This window comes from Macaca nemestrina, chromosome 12, assembly GCF_043159975.1.
Source record: "Macaca nemestrina isolate mMacNem1 chromosome 12, mMacNem.hap1, whole genome shotgun sequence".
In the NCBI taxonomy this organism is placed as follows: domain Eukaryota; kingdom Metazoa; phylum Chordata; class Mammalia; order Primates; family Cercopithecidae; genus Macaca; species Macaca nemestrina.
Genome location: NC_092136.1, coordinates 32,889,156 through 32,900,576, shown reverse-complemented (window position 1 = coordinate 32,900,576; position 11,421 = coordinate 32,889,156).

Here is an 11,421-nt window from a genome sequence, read left to right as displayed (position 1 = left end):
CATGGTGAAACCCCATCTCTACTAAAAATACAAAAATTAGCCAGGCGTGGTGGTGGGCGCCTGTAATCCCAGTTACTCCGGAGGCTGAGGCAGGAGAATCACTTGAACTCAGGAGGTGGAGGTTGCAGTGAGCTGAGATTGTACCACTGCACTCCAGCCTGGGCAACAAGAGTAAAACTCCATCTCAAAAAAAAAAGAAAGAAAGAAAAGAAAAGAAGGAAGGAAGGAAGGGAGGGAGGGAGGGAGGGAGGGAGGGAAGGAAGGAGAGAAAGAAAAACTGCAAGATAAGATTAAAGATTAATACTGATGTTAATAGTTTAGAGACAAAAACTGTCTGGATAGGGGCATTTCATCTTGATCCCTGGAGACTTTAGAAGAAAATCCTAGAGCACATATCTTGAAATGTTAATGCTGCTCATTCAAGGAGCTTCTGGATCAGCAGAAATTTGATATATTTTGCCTTATTAGGCCCCTTCTTTTGCCCTTTTTAGTTTGAAAAGAGCTTTCATAGCTAGATATCGACTGAGTTAGAGATGAATTGTGGTATGTGGCTTGATTTCAAGAAGGTAGTATTTTTATTGTTTGATTGGCCCAATATTTTTAAGCCATCTCATGAATATCAAGGCCCCTTGCTATAAGGGTGAATAACACAGGGGCACTGCTGTTAAGGGCTCATAGACTGGTAGGGAGAGGCATGCTGTAGAGATCAATGCAGAGGGCAGATAAAACAGGGAGTGCTTCATTCCTCTGGGGAGAGGGAGAGAGGGAAGTGGGCATACAAGGTGTTCTAGAGGAGTGTGCTTAATCTGAGTCTTGAAAGTTAGTGTGCATTCATCAGTGGACATTGGACAGTGAATGTCACGGTAAAGAGAGAAGTGCAAGCAAAGGCTTGAGGATCTGAAACAGGCTGCTGTGTTCGGGGAAGTACAAACAGTTCAACGTGTGTGTGTGTGTTTGTGTGTGTGTAGGCACTGAGGCATGTAAGTGCTGTATACACTACGTTAAGGAGTTGGGATTGTATTCAATAGGCCAGTGTTTCTCAAATTGAAATCCAAGAAACACCTGCCTCAGACTCTTTTAGAGCTGCCTCCTTAAAATACAAATCCTGGCCAGGCAGGATGGCTCACACCTGTAATCCCAGTACTTTGGGAGGCCAAGGCGGGTGGATCACCTGAGGTCAGGAGTTCGAGACCAGCCTGGACAACATGGCAAAACCCTGTCTCTACTAAAAATACAAAAATTAGCCGGGCATGGTGGTGCGTGCCTGTAATTCCAGCTACTGGGGGGCTGAGGCAGGAGGACCGGTTGAACCTGGGAGGCAGAGATTGCAGTGAGCCGAGATCGTGCCACTGCACTTTAGCCTGGGGAACAAAACAGAGTTAGACTCCATCTCAAAAAAAAAAAAAAACAAAAAACAAATCCCTGGCTGGTCACGGTGGCTCATGCCTATAATCCCAGCACTTTGAGAGGCCAAGGCGGGCAGATCGCTTGGGTCTAGGAATTTGAGACCAGCCTGGACAACGTAGTGAGACTCTGTCTCTACAGAACCTTTTTTTTTAATTAGCTGGGCATGGTGGCACAAGCCTGTAGTACAAGCTACTCAGGAGCTGAGGCAGGAGGGTAGCTAGAGGCCAGGAGATTGAGGCTGCAGTGAGCCATGAGTGCACCACCGCACTCCAGCCTGGGCAACAGAGTAAGACCCTGTCTCAAAAAAATTTGCAGATAGCCAGCCGGGCATGGTGGCTCACGCCTGTAATCCCAGCACTTTGGGAGGCTGAGGCAGGCGGATCATGAGGTCAGGAGATCGAGATTATCCTGGCCAACACAGTGAAACCCCATCTCTACTAAAAAAAAAAATACAAAAAATTAGCCCAGCGTGGTGGCGGACGCCTGACTATAGTCCCAGCTATTCCGGAGGCTGAGGCAGGAGAATCGCGTAAACCCGGGAGGCGGAGCTCGCAGTGAGCCGAGATCGTGCCACTGCACTCCAGCCCAGGCCACACAGGGAGACTCCGTCTTGGGGAAAAAAAAAAGTTCCAGGTAACCAAAAAATATGAGGAAAAAATCCATGATACCACACCTGTCAGCTATTCAACATCAATAGGTCCTTATTCTATAAACTTTTTTTTTTTTTTGAGACAGAGTCTTACCCTGTTGCTCAAGTTGGAGTACAATGGAGCAATCTCAGCTCACTACAGCCCCCACTTCCCAGGTTCAAATGATTCTCCTGCCTCTCAGCCTCCCGAGTAGCTGGCATTACAGGGGGCTGCCATCACACCTGGCTAATTTTCGTATTTTTAGTACAGACGGGTTTCACCATGTTGGCTAGGCTGGTCTCGAACTCCTGACCTCAAGTGATACACCTGCCTCGGCCTCCCAAAGTGCTGGGATTACAGGCATGAGCCACCGCACCTGGCCCTCTGTACTTAAACTTTTTCTCTTTTTTTTTTTTTTTTGAGACAGAGTCTTGCTCTGTCGCCAGTCTGGAGTGCAGTGGCGCGATCTCAGCTCATTGCAACCTCCGACTTCCTGGTTCAAGTGATTCTCCTGCCTCAGCCTCTCCAGTAGCTGGGATCTCAGGCATGCACCACCACGCCCAGCTAATTTTTGTATTTTTAGTAGAGACGGAGTTTCACCATGTTGGCCAGGATGGTGTCAATTTCCTCACCTTGTGATCCGCCTGCCTCGGCCTCCCAAAGTGCTGGGATTACAGGCGTAAGCAACTGCACCTGGTCTATACTTAAACTTAATAACAACACAAGAACAATGACAAGAAAATTCTCCCATCTAACATAATGCAAGTATGCCTCATACAAATAAAACACACTCTCTGTCTAAAAGAGAGACAATCTTAAAAAAAAAAAAAAAACTCATCCAAATATTGCATCTAGCTTGTAATCTTAGTGAACGATGTGCAGATCCAGATGTGTTTCCTCAGGGCATAGTGAACTTAGTGCTAAAAGATAAAGTAACTGTCTCCAACACACTGACTGGATAAGAGGAAGGAGCAGGAAGGAGTCACAGCTCCAAGTGAGAACAAGACACTGGGAAACGCATGGCAGTCGCAGCAAATCTCAAACCATGGCTTCTGGCAGAGAGAATGAAGAATCCTTGCCTTGGTGGTGATAAGATCTTGGTTAGTATATTAGGCTGTTTTTGCATTGCTATAAAGGAATACCTGAGATGGGGTATTTCTAAAGAACACAGGTTGAACGGTTCACAGTTCTGCAGGCTGTACAGGCATGGCACTAACACGTGCTCTGCTTCTGGTGAGGGCCTCAGGAAGCCTTCAATCATGGCGGAAGGTGCAGTGGGAGCAGGCATGTCACACGGTGAGAGCAAGAACAAGAGAGAGGGAGAAGGGGCAAGTCTCACACTTTTACACAACCAGATCCCTTGTAATGGAGCAAGAACTCAGTGATCACCAAGGGGATGGTGCTAAACCATTCACGAGGGATCCACCCCATGATTCAGTCACCTCCCACCAGGCCCCACCTCCAACACTGGGGATTACATTTCAACATGAGATTTGTAGCAGACAAAGATCCAAACCCTATCAGTTAGCATGTCTGGTAGCCCCTGGTTCTGCCCTCTGAAGGAATCCTCGGAGTTCATTATTATCCATGACCTCATCTGAGAAGAGCTTTGGAAAGGATGCCTTTCCCAGGGGCATCACGGAGCCTTCACAGCCTACTTCTAATTAGTGTGAGTTTAGCGGCCTGGCGTGGCCTTAGGTGTTGAAAAACCAAAGGCTGTTGCCCAACAAATCTGGAGTTTCTTTGCTAATGTACTGCAGGGAGACAGTTTTCCATGGGTCTCTTGTATCTCTACGTATCTTGATATCAGAATCACTGTTTTTTGTTTCAGACTATGTTTTCAAGGATGTTTGTAGAGTAGATAGTCTAGGATGATAGAGACGTTTTCATACCGAGCAAAGGGCAGGCAAGCTTACTGTTCATCATAAAATATTTGGGTTCCCTAAGCTTGTGGCTCCTTATCTGTAATGCAGCCTATAGTGTGTATGGACACATGTCTGGGCACATCCACATAGCCCCTGTGGGACTTGGGGATTAGGGAAACCGATGCAGTGTGCTGTTGTGCTCTGTTGCTTACTCTGCTATAATAAAGCCCTTTGTCTCTGATCCATGGATCTTTTGTCTTCTACCAACATCCTTGAAAAATCAGCTGGCCGGGTGCAGTGGCTCATGCCTGTAATCCCAGCACTGTGGGAGGCCAAGGCAAGCGGATCATGAGGTCAGGAGATCAAGACCACCCTGGCTAACACAGTGAAACCCCGTCTCTACTAAAAATACAAAAAATTAGCTGGGCATGGTGGCAGGAGCCTGTAGTCCCAGCTACTCGGGAGGCTGAGGCAGGAGAATGGCGTGAACCCGGGAGGCGGAGCTTGCAGTGAGTGGAGATCACGCCACTGCACTCCAGCCTGGGTGACAAAGAAAAATCAGCCTCGGCAGGGCGTGGTGGCTCACGCCTGTAATCCCAGCACTTTGGGAGGCCGAGGCGGGCAGATTGTGAGGTCAGGAGATTGAGACCATCTGGCCAACATGGTGAAACCCCGTCTCTACTAAAAATACAAAAATTAGCTGGACGTGGTGGTGGGTGCCTGTAATTCCAGCTGCTCGGGAGGCTGAAGCAGGAGAATGGCTTGAATCCGGGAGGCAGAGGTTGCAGTGAGCCAAGATCACGCCACTGCACTCCAGCCCGGTGACAGAGTAAGACTCTGTCTCAAAGAAAAAAAGAAAAGAAAAGAAAAATCAGCCTGGTACAGTGGCTCATGCCTGTAATCCCAGCACTTTGGGAGGCCAAGGCGGCAGATCACCTGATGTCAGGAGTACCAGACCAACATGGCCAACATGATAAAACCCCATCTCTACTAAAAATACAAAAATTATCCGGGCGTGGTGGCACACGCCTGTAGTCCCAGCTACTCGGGAGGCTGAGGCAGGAGATCACTTGAACCAGGGAGGTTGCAGTGAATCAAGATCATGCCACTGCACTCCAGCCTGGGTGACAAAGAAAAATCAGCCTCGGCAGGGCGTGGTGGCTCACGCCTGTAATCCCAGCACTTTGGGAGGCCGAGGCGGGCAGATTGTGAGGTCAGGAGATTGAGACCATCTGGCCAACATGGTGAAACCCCGTCTCTACTAAAAATACAAAAATTAGCTGGACGTGGTGGTGGGTGCCTGTAATTCCAGCTGCTCGGGAGGCTGAAGCAGGAGAATGGCTTGAATCCGGGAGGCAGAGGTTGCAGTGAGCCAAGATCACGCCACTGCACTCCAGCCCGGTGACAGAGTAAGACTCTGTCTCAAAGAAAAAAAGAAAAGAAAAGAAAAATCAGCCTGGTACAGTGGCTCATGCCTGTAATCCCAGCACTTTGGGAGGCCAAGGCGGCAGATCACCTGATGTCAGGAGTACCAGACCAACATGGCCAACATGGTAAAACCCCATCTCTACTAAAAATACAAAAATTTTCCGGGCGTGGTGGCACACGCCTGTAGTCCCAGCTACTCGGGAGGCTGAGGCAGGAGATCACTTGAACCAGGGAGGTTGCAGTGAATCAAGATCATGCCACTGCACTCCAGCCTGGGCAACAGAGTGAGACTCTGTCTCAAAAAAGAAAAAAAAAAAAAAAAAGTGCAAAGCTTCCTGTAAGCGTCACACAACACTAGCCATGGACAAAGATCTTTCCTAGAGTCTTTATGCCTTTTCTTCTACCTACCAGACAACGTGTTCTGCATTCCTCTTGCCCTTAGATTAACAGTTTTTGAGCCAATTTGAAACCATAGGCCCTGGTGGGAAAAGATGTTTAATCTAATTGTTATTAGTAGGTTCAGATGTATTCTGGCTGAGAACTCCTACAAGGAGATTCTTTAGAAAGGCCTGAAGCCCTGTTTTTATCCACTTTCTGCAGCTAGCCTTGCCAATTTCAGGCAGGGGCCCTAAACTGGCATTTCAACCCACAGGGCTCTAGAGCAAGGAGTTCTCGGTCAGTTGAGATTGGAGGCTCTAGGCAGAGAGTGGCTCTCACCCTAGCATGCTATTCACCATCCCTTCTTACAAAGTAGCTTTTTACCCCTATCCTTTGGGACTTTGCTGAAAGTGGCAAGAAGTAACCAGGATCTGTCAACATAAATTATATCTACTTTTCCCCCTAACAGCGACATAAAACATCATGGTTTATGTTCCAAGAAACAAAAGGAGACAGGTTTCCATGAAGAATGTTTTGATGTTCTATAACAAGGCTCCTTCTAGCCAGTGAAATCCTTGTGCTCATTGTCAAAGCGTGACTTCTTTCACTAAGCCAGTGCCAAATTTTAGGTTCTATTACTTAAAGCACCCCACTTCTGGTGCCAAATCTGTTGTCCATAACGAAACAAAATTGACATATAGTGGCTTAGGCAAATAAGGTGTACTTTCCTTACAAAATGAGAAATCTAGAGGTAAATTCTGCAAGGCTTAAAAGGCGGTTCTGTAATGAACAGACCCAGGTTCCTTGTAGCTTTCTAGGTGATCCTTTAGCATGTGGAATGCAGCCTCCTCAGCGTGTTACCACCAGGCTGCAAAATGGCTGCCCCACCTCCAGCTCCACCTCTACATCTAAGGTAGGAAGAAGGGGAAAGGCAAAAGGGTAAAGCCTCCTCTAAGTATACCTCAGTTTAAAAGCTTAGCCAGGCGTGGTGGCTTATGCCTGTAATCCCAACACTTTGGGAGGCCGAGGCAGGGGGATTACCTGAGGTCAGGAGTCCAAGACCAGCCTGGCCAACATGATGAAACCCCTTCTCTACTAAAAATACAAAAATTAGCCGGGAATGATGGCGGGGCCTGTAATCCTAGCTACTCTAAGGCTGAGGCAGGAGAATCGCTTGAACTTGGGAAGAGGAGGCTGTAGTGAGCTGAGATCGCACCACTGCACTCTAGCCTGGGTGATGGGAGTGAGACCCTGTCTCTACAACAACAAAAAAAGAGAAAAACTTTTATATGATAGCCATTCTTGCTATTGTCTTTTTTATGAAGTGGTATCTCACTGTGATTTTCATTTGCCTTTCCCTGATGGCTAATGAATGTGTTTTTTTTGTTTTTTAAACCTGAATGATGAGTACTTGTGTATGTTCACTGTGATAACTCACCAAAGGGTACGCTTATTATAATTTGTGCATCTGAATATAGTTATACTTCAATACAAAAGTTTATTTTTAAATTACATGTTTTATATCAAGAAGTCTTACATTCTATTTTTAAAGTGAAATCACCGAAAAGGAAAGAGACAACAGCAGCGGCTATTAAATGAGACAGACCTGAACAGGAATTGCTGGCCAATGCTCTGCATCTCTTAGTAGCAGAGGTGCCTAACTCCTCTGAACCTCTATTGCTTCATCTTCACACACACACACACACACCCCCCAAAACAACAACATTAGCTGGGCGCAGGGGCTTGCACCTGTAATCCCAGCACTTTGGGAGGCTGAGGCTGGTGGATCACTTGAGTTCAGGAGTTCGAGACCAGCTTGGCCACCATAGTGAAACCCTGTCTCTATTAAAAATATGAAAATTAGCTGGGCGTGGTGGCACGGAATCCCAGCTACTTGGGAGGCTGAGGCAGGAGAATCACTTGAACCGGGAGGTAGAGTGAGCTGGGACTGCACCACTGCACTCCAGCCTAGGTGACAGAGACTTTGTCTCAACAACAACAAACCCTCACAGGGTTGTGGTTAATGTGGCACCTACAGGAACTCAAAATAAGAAGATTTTTTTCCCAAAAACTTAAAAATTATTAGCTCATAAAATTACTCTTGCATTCGCATCGTTTGCAGTTGCTAAACCTTTTCCCTAGCACATTAAGTTTCCTACTCTGGTATAGACAAGCCTTGCTAAAATCATTTGAAAAGCATGAATGATGAATATGTCTTCCTCGGATTCAACAAATTTATGCATGTTTCAATAAATGCCTATATCACTTGAAGTGAGGAGGTTAACCTTATGAATTTTCTCTTAATACAAAGACTAATGTGAAGATGAACGCTTTCTAATGGTCAAAGTGTTTGAGATTTATGGTGCTGCATGAGTTCTGCTGCTGGATCTACTGCTCAGGTGCAATATATTTCAGTAAGTCACCAATTAACAGACTTAAATATCCTTTGTTTCACCTATAAAGTCAGTACAATCACATGTTGCATCGCTAGTATACAATTTAATTATTAGCTATAAACCTCTGAGATCCTAAGATGGTAGCTTTGTTAATTCAGTGTGATATTGCAACAGCACTAAGACAGATTCCAAGATTCCCACCATCAATATGCATTATACAAATTTGTTAACTTGCACTAACATAAACCTTTTATGTACAAAATTATGACTTTAGACTTCAAACTTTTCTCTCTGTGTCAATCAAGATTAGTTTCACCTGTATAGAAGAAAAAACCAATATAATAATGCACTAAACAATATGGAGGTTTATTAAATTCATGGGTAGGCCGTCATGGGCTGGCATCACACTCTCCTAATGTCATCAGGGATATGGGCTCCTTCCATCTTTCCTCTCCACCACATGGCCTCCACCAAGGCCAAATCTTAGTTTTAGTTTGGTTGCTGTAGCACCCACCATCAAATCCATGTTTTAGGCAGGAAAAAAAAAAAAAATAGTGGGGGGTGGCAGGGGGCCAAGGGCAAAAGAGTCAGTTCCAAGAAAGAGCTTTCCTAGAAACTGCTCTCAAAATTTCCATCCACATCTCACCAGCTACACCTAGGTATAAGAAGGTTGATCAATTTCGTCTCATAGACGGGTGCATTGTGGCACCTACAACTATACCTTAGTTCTGCTGCTAAGGAATAAGAGGGTGGATATCAGGTTGACAGTCTTTGTCACACTTAAAAAAAAATCTTTTCCATGTGTTCCTAGAATGTTGTGATCACTCATTTTGATTCAAAATTAAAATTTTTTCATTCAAAATTAAAATTTAAAGCAATTTTCAGAGATTTGTCGCAAATCAATCTAGTGAGTTAACATTTACAGTATCATTCACTAATACAACAAATACTTTTGCACCTTCTCTGTATCAGGCACGTTGATAAAAAAGGGATGGGATGCAATAATGAACACATCTCCACTTTTTCAGAGCTCGCAGTTTATCAGCTCAGTAAAAGTATGATGTGCTAATATATTATAAAAGACACCCATTTAGAATGGATTACCCTCTATACATAGTATTTAGGTAATCCACTACATATACTATTTTTTCTTTCTTCGAGACAGAGTCTTGCTTTTGTCGTGCATGCTGGAGTGTAGTGGCGCGATCTCAGCTCACTGGAACCTCCGCCTCCCGGGTTCAACCGATTCTCCTGCCTCAGCCTCCCAAGTAGCTGGGATTACAGGTACTCACCATCAAGCCCGGCTAATTTTTGTATTTTTAGTAGAGACGGAGTTGCACCCTGTTGGCAAGGCTGGTCTTGATCAAACTCCTGACCTCAGGTGATCTGCCTGCCTCAGCCTCCCAAAGTACTGAGATTACAGGCGTGAGCTACAGCGCCCGGCCACATATACTATTTTAGCATAAAAATATCCTTTCATTTATCAGATGAATAATTCCATTGTTTTGAGATGCTGATACAGACTTGAAAACAAATTTTAGATGTTACTGTCATGCAAAGCATTCTTGTAAAAAAATACAGCTTTGCTCCAATAATAAAATTTCAAGTGAATATATTAATATGGCTCTTGCAAATAGAATACTTAAAAACACAGTTAAATCCACATTTTCCAGAATTTTTAATCAGAAAGGAGATAACAAATGGAACACAGACAAATTGAACAATAAAGAAAAACTGTAAATATTTGGTTGTATTTTTCAGGTAAAAATTAAACTAAGAGAATACCACCTTGCAGATGATGGGGCTTTGATGGGGCTTTGTTCAACTCCCTGGTGATTTCTTTTGTTTTCCTTTTTTTTTTTTTTAGATGGAGTCTCACTCTGTCGCCCAGGCTGGAGTGCAGTGGCTTGATCTCGGCTCACTGCAACCTCCACCTCCTGAGTTCAAGTGATTCTCCTGCCTCAGCCCACCAGGTCCCGGCTAATTTTTGTATTTTCAGTAGAGACAGGGTTTCGCCATGTTGGCCAAGCTGGCCTGGAACTCCTGGCCTCAAGTGATCCACCTGCCTTGGACTCCCAAAGTGCTGGGATTACAGGCATGAGTCACCACGCCAGCCAAGCTTTTAAAGAATTAAAGTTAGGTTTATTCAGAGGTCTTACTGAGGATTGCAACCTGGGAGAGTCTTCCAAACTTTCTGTTAGACTGCTCCAAAGCAGTGTTTCAGCACACAGCTTGTGTACGTCAGTGGTGGCTCTGCCTGTGCTCAGAAGTTACATTAAATGTGCTCAGAAGTTACATTAGAGCGAAATCTCATAATGGTTTGGGTGCCAGGGTCCATCTGGTTACAGATTTTGGAGGCATAATCATTATTGCTGTCAGACATTACCTCATGCACACGAAGAGGCAGAGGCTAGGATCATTGAACTTACCTTTTCTAAAACTGCAGTGATTCAGGCAAGAGAATGGGGACCTGTGCTCTATCCCGTTTATCTTTAGGGTATTCTTCCAGAGGGTTGCCCTCAGTCACAGAGTCAGGGGCTTTGCGAAATTCTCCAGCAAACAGAATGAGCAAACATACCTTCTTAGGTTTGCTACTTTGTCTCACAAGATTCATCCTGACCTAGGTGAGGACAGGCATTTCCTGCCCAAATGTTGCATTTCCCAAGACTACTGGGCCTGCCACACCCTCATCCTGTGTTGTGTGTGTGTGTTTTCGAATGAATGAAAGTTTAAAGTTTTAAATAACTGTCCATATCCTCTCACCACCCCTCTCAAGAATTTCCTTGGGTGTTCTTTTACTTCACAAGGATCACAGAATGAAAAAAATAATAATAACAATAGTAAAAAAGAGACAAGTCTTTTAAATATTTGATAAAATGGTATTGTATTTTTGAGTTTGTATTCCTCAAACTTTGCAATAATAATTGGAGGGGAGGAGCCCAGGGATTATTCCTTCAGAATCAACTAGTATTTGTTGACTATCTGCTGTGGGCTGGGCACTGAGGTGGGTGTGGAAATGCAGGGTGAACATGACACAGGTTCCCTGCCTTCAGTTTCAGTTTCCACATTGTTAAGGTTATTCCATGCAAGAATGAATCCTTTCAAATTTAGTCTAGCCAGATGTTTTGTGTCCTCTGTCCCCTCAACTTTGTTTTTTTCCTTTGCTTGGCACTTATTTTATATTGTGGTATAATTGTGGTATCAATAAACTGCACATTTTTAAACTGCACAATTTGAAAAATTTTATATATGTATACAATCATGACACAATCACAATCAAAATAATGAACACATCCATAACCCCCAAAAGCTTCCTCA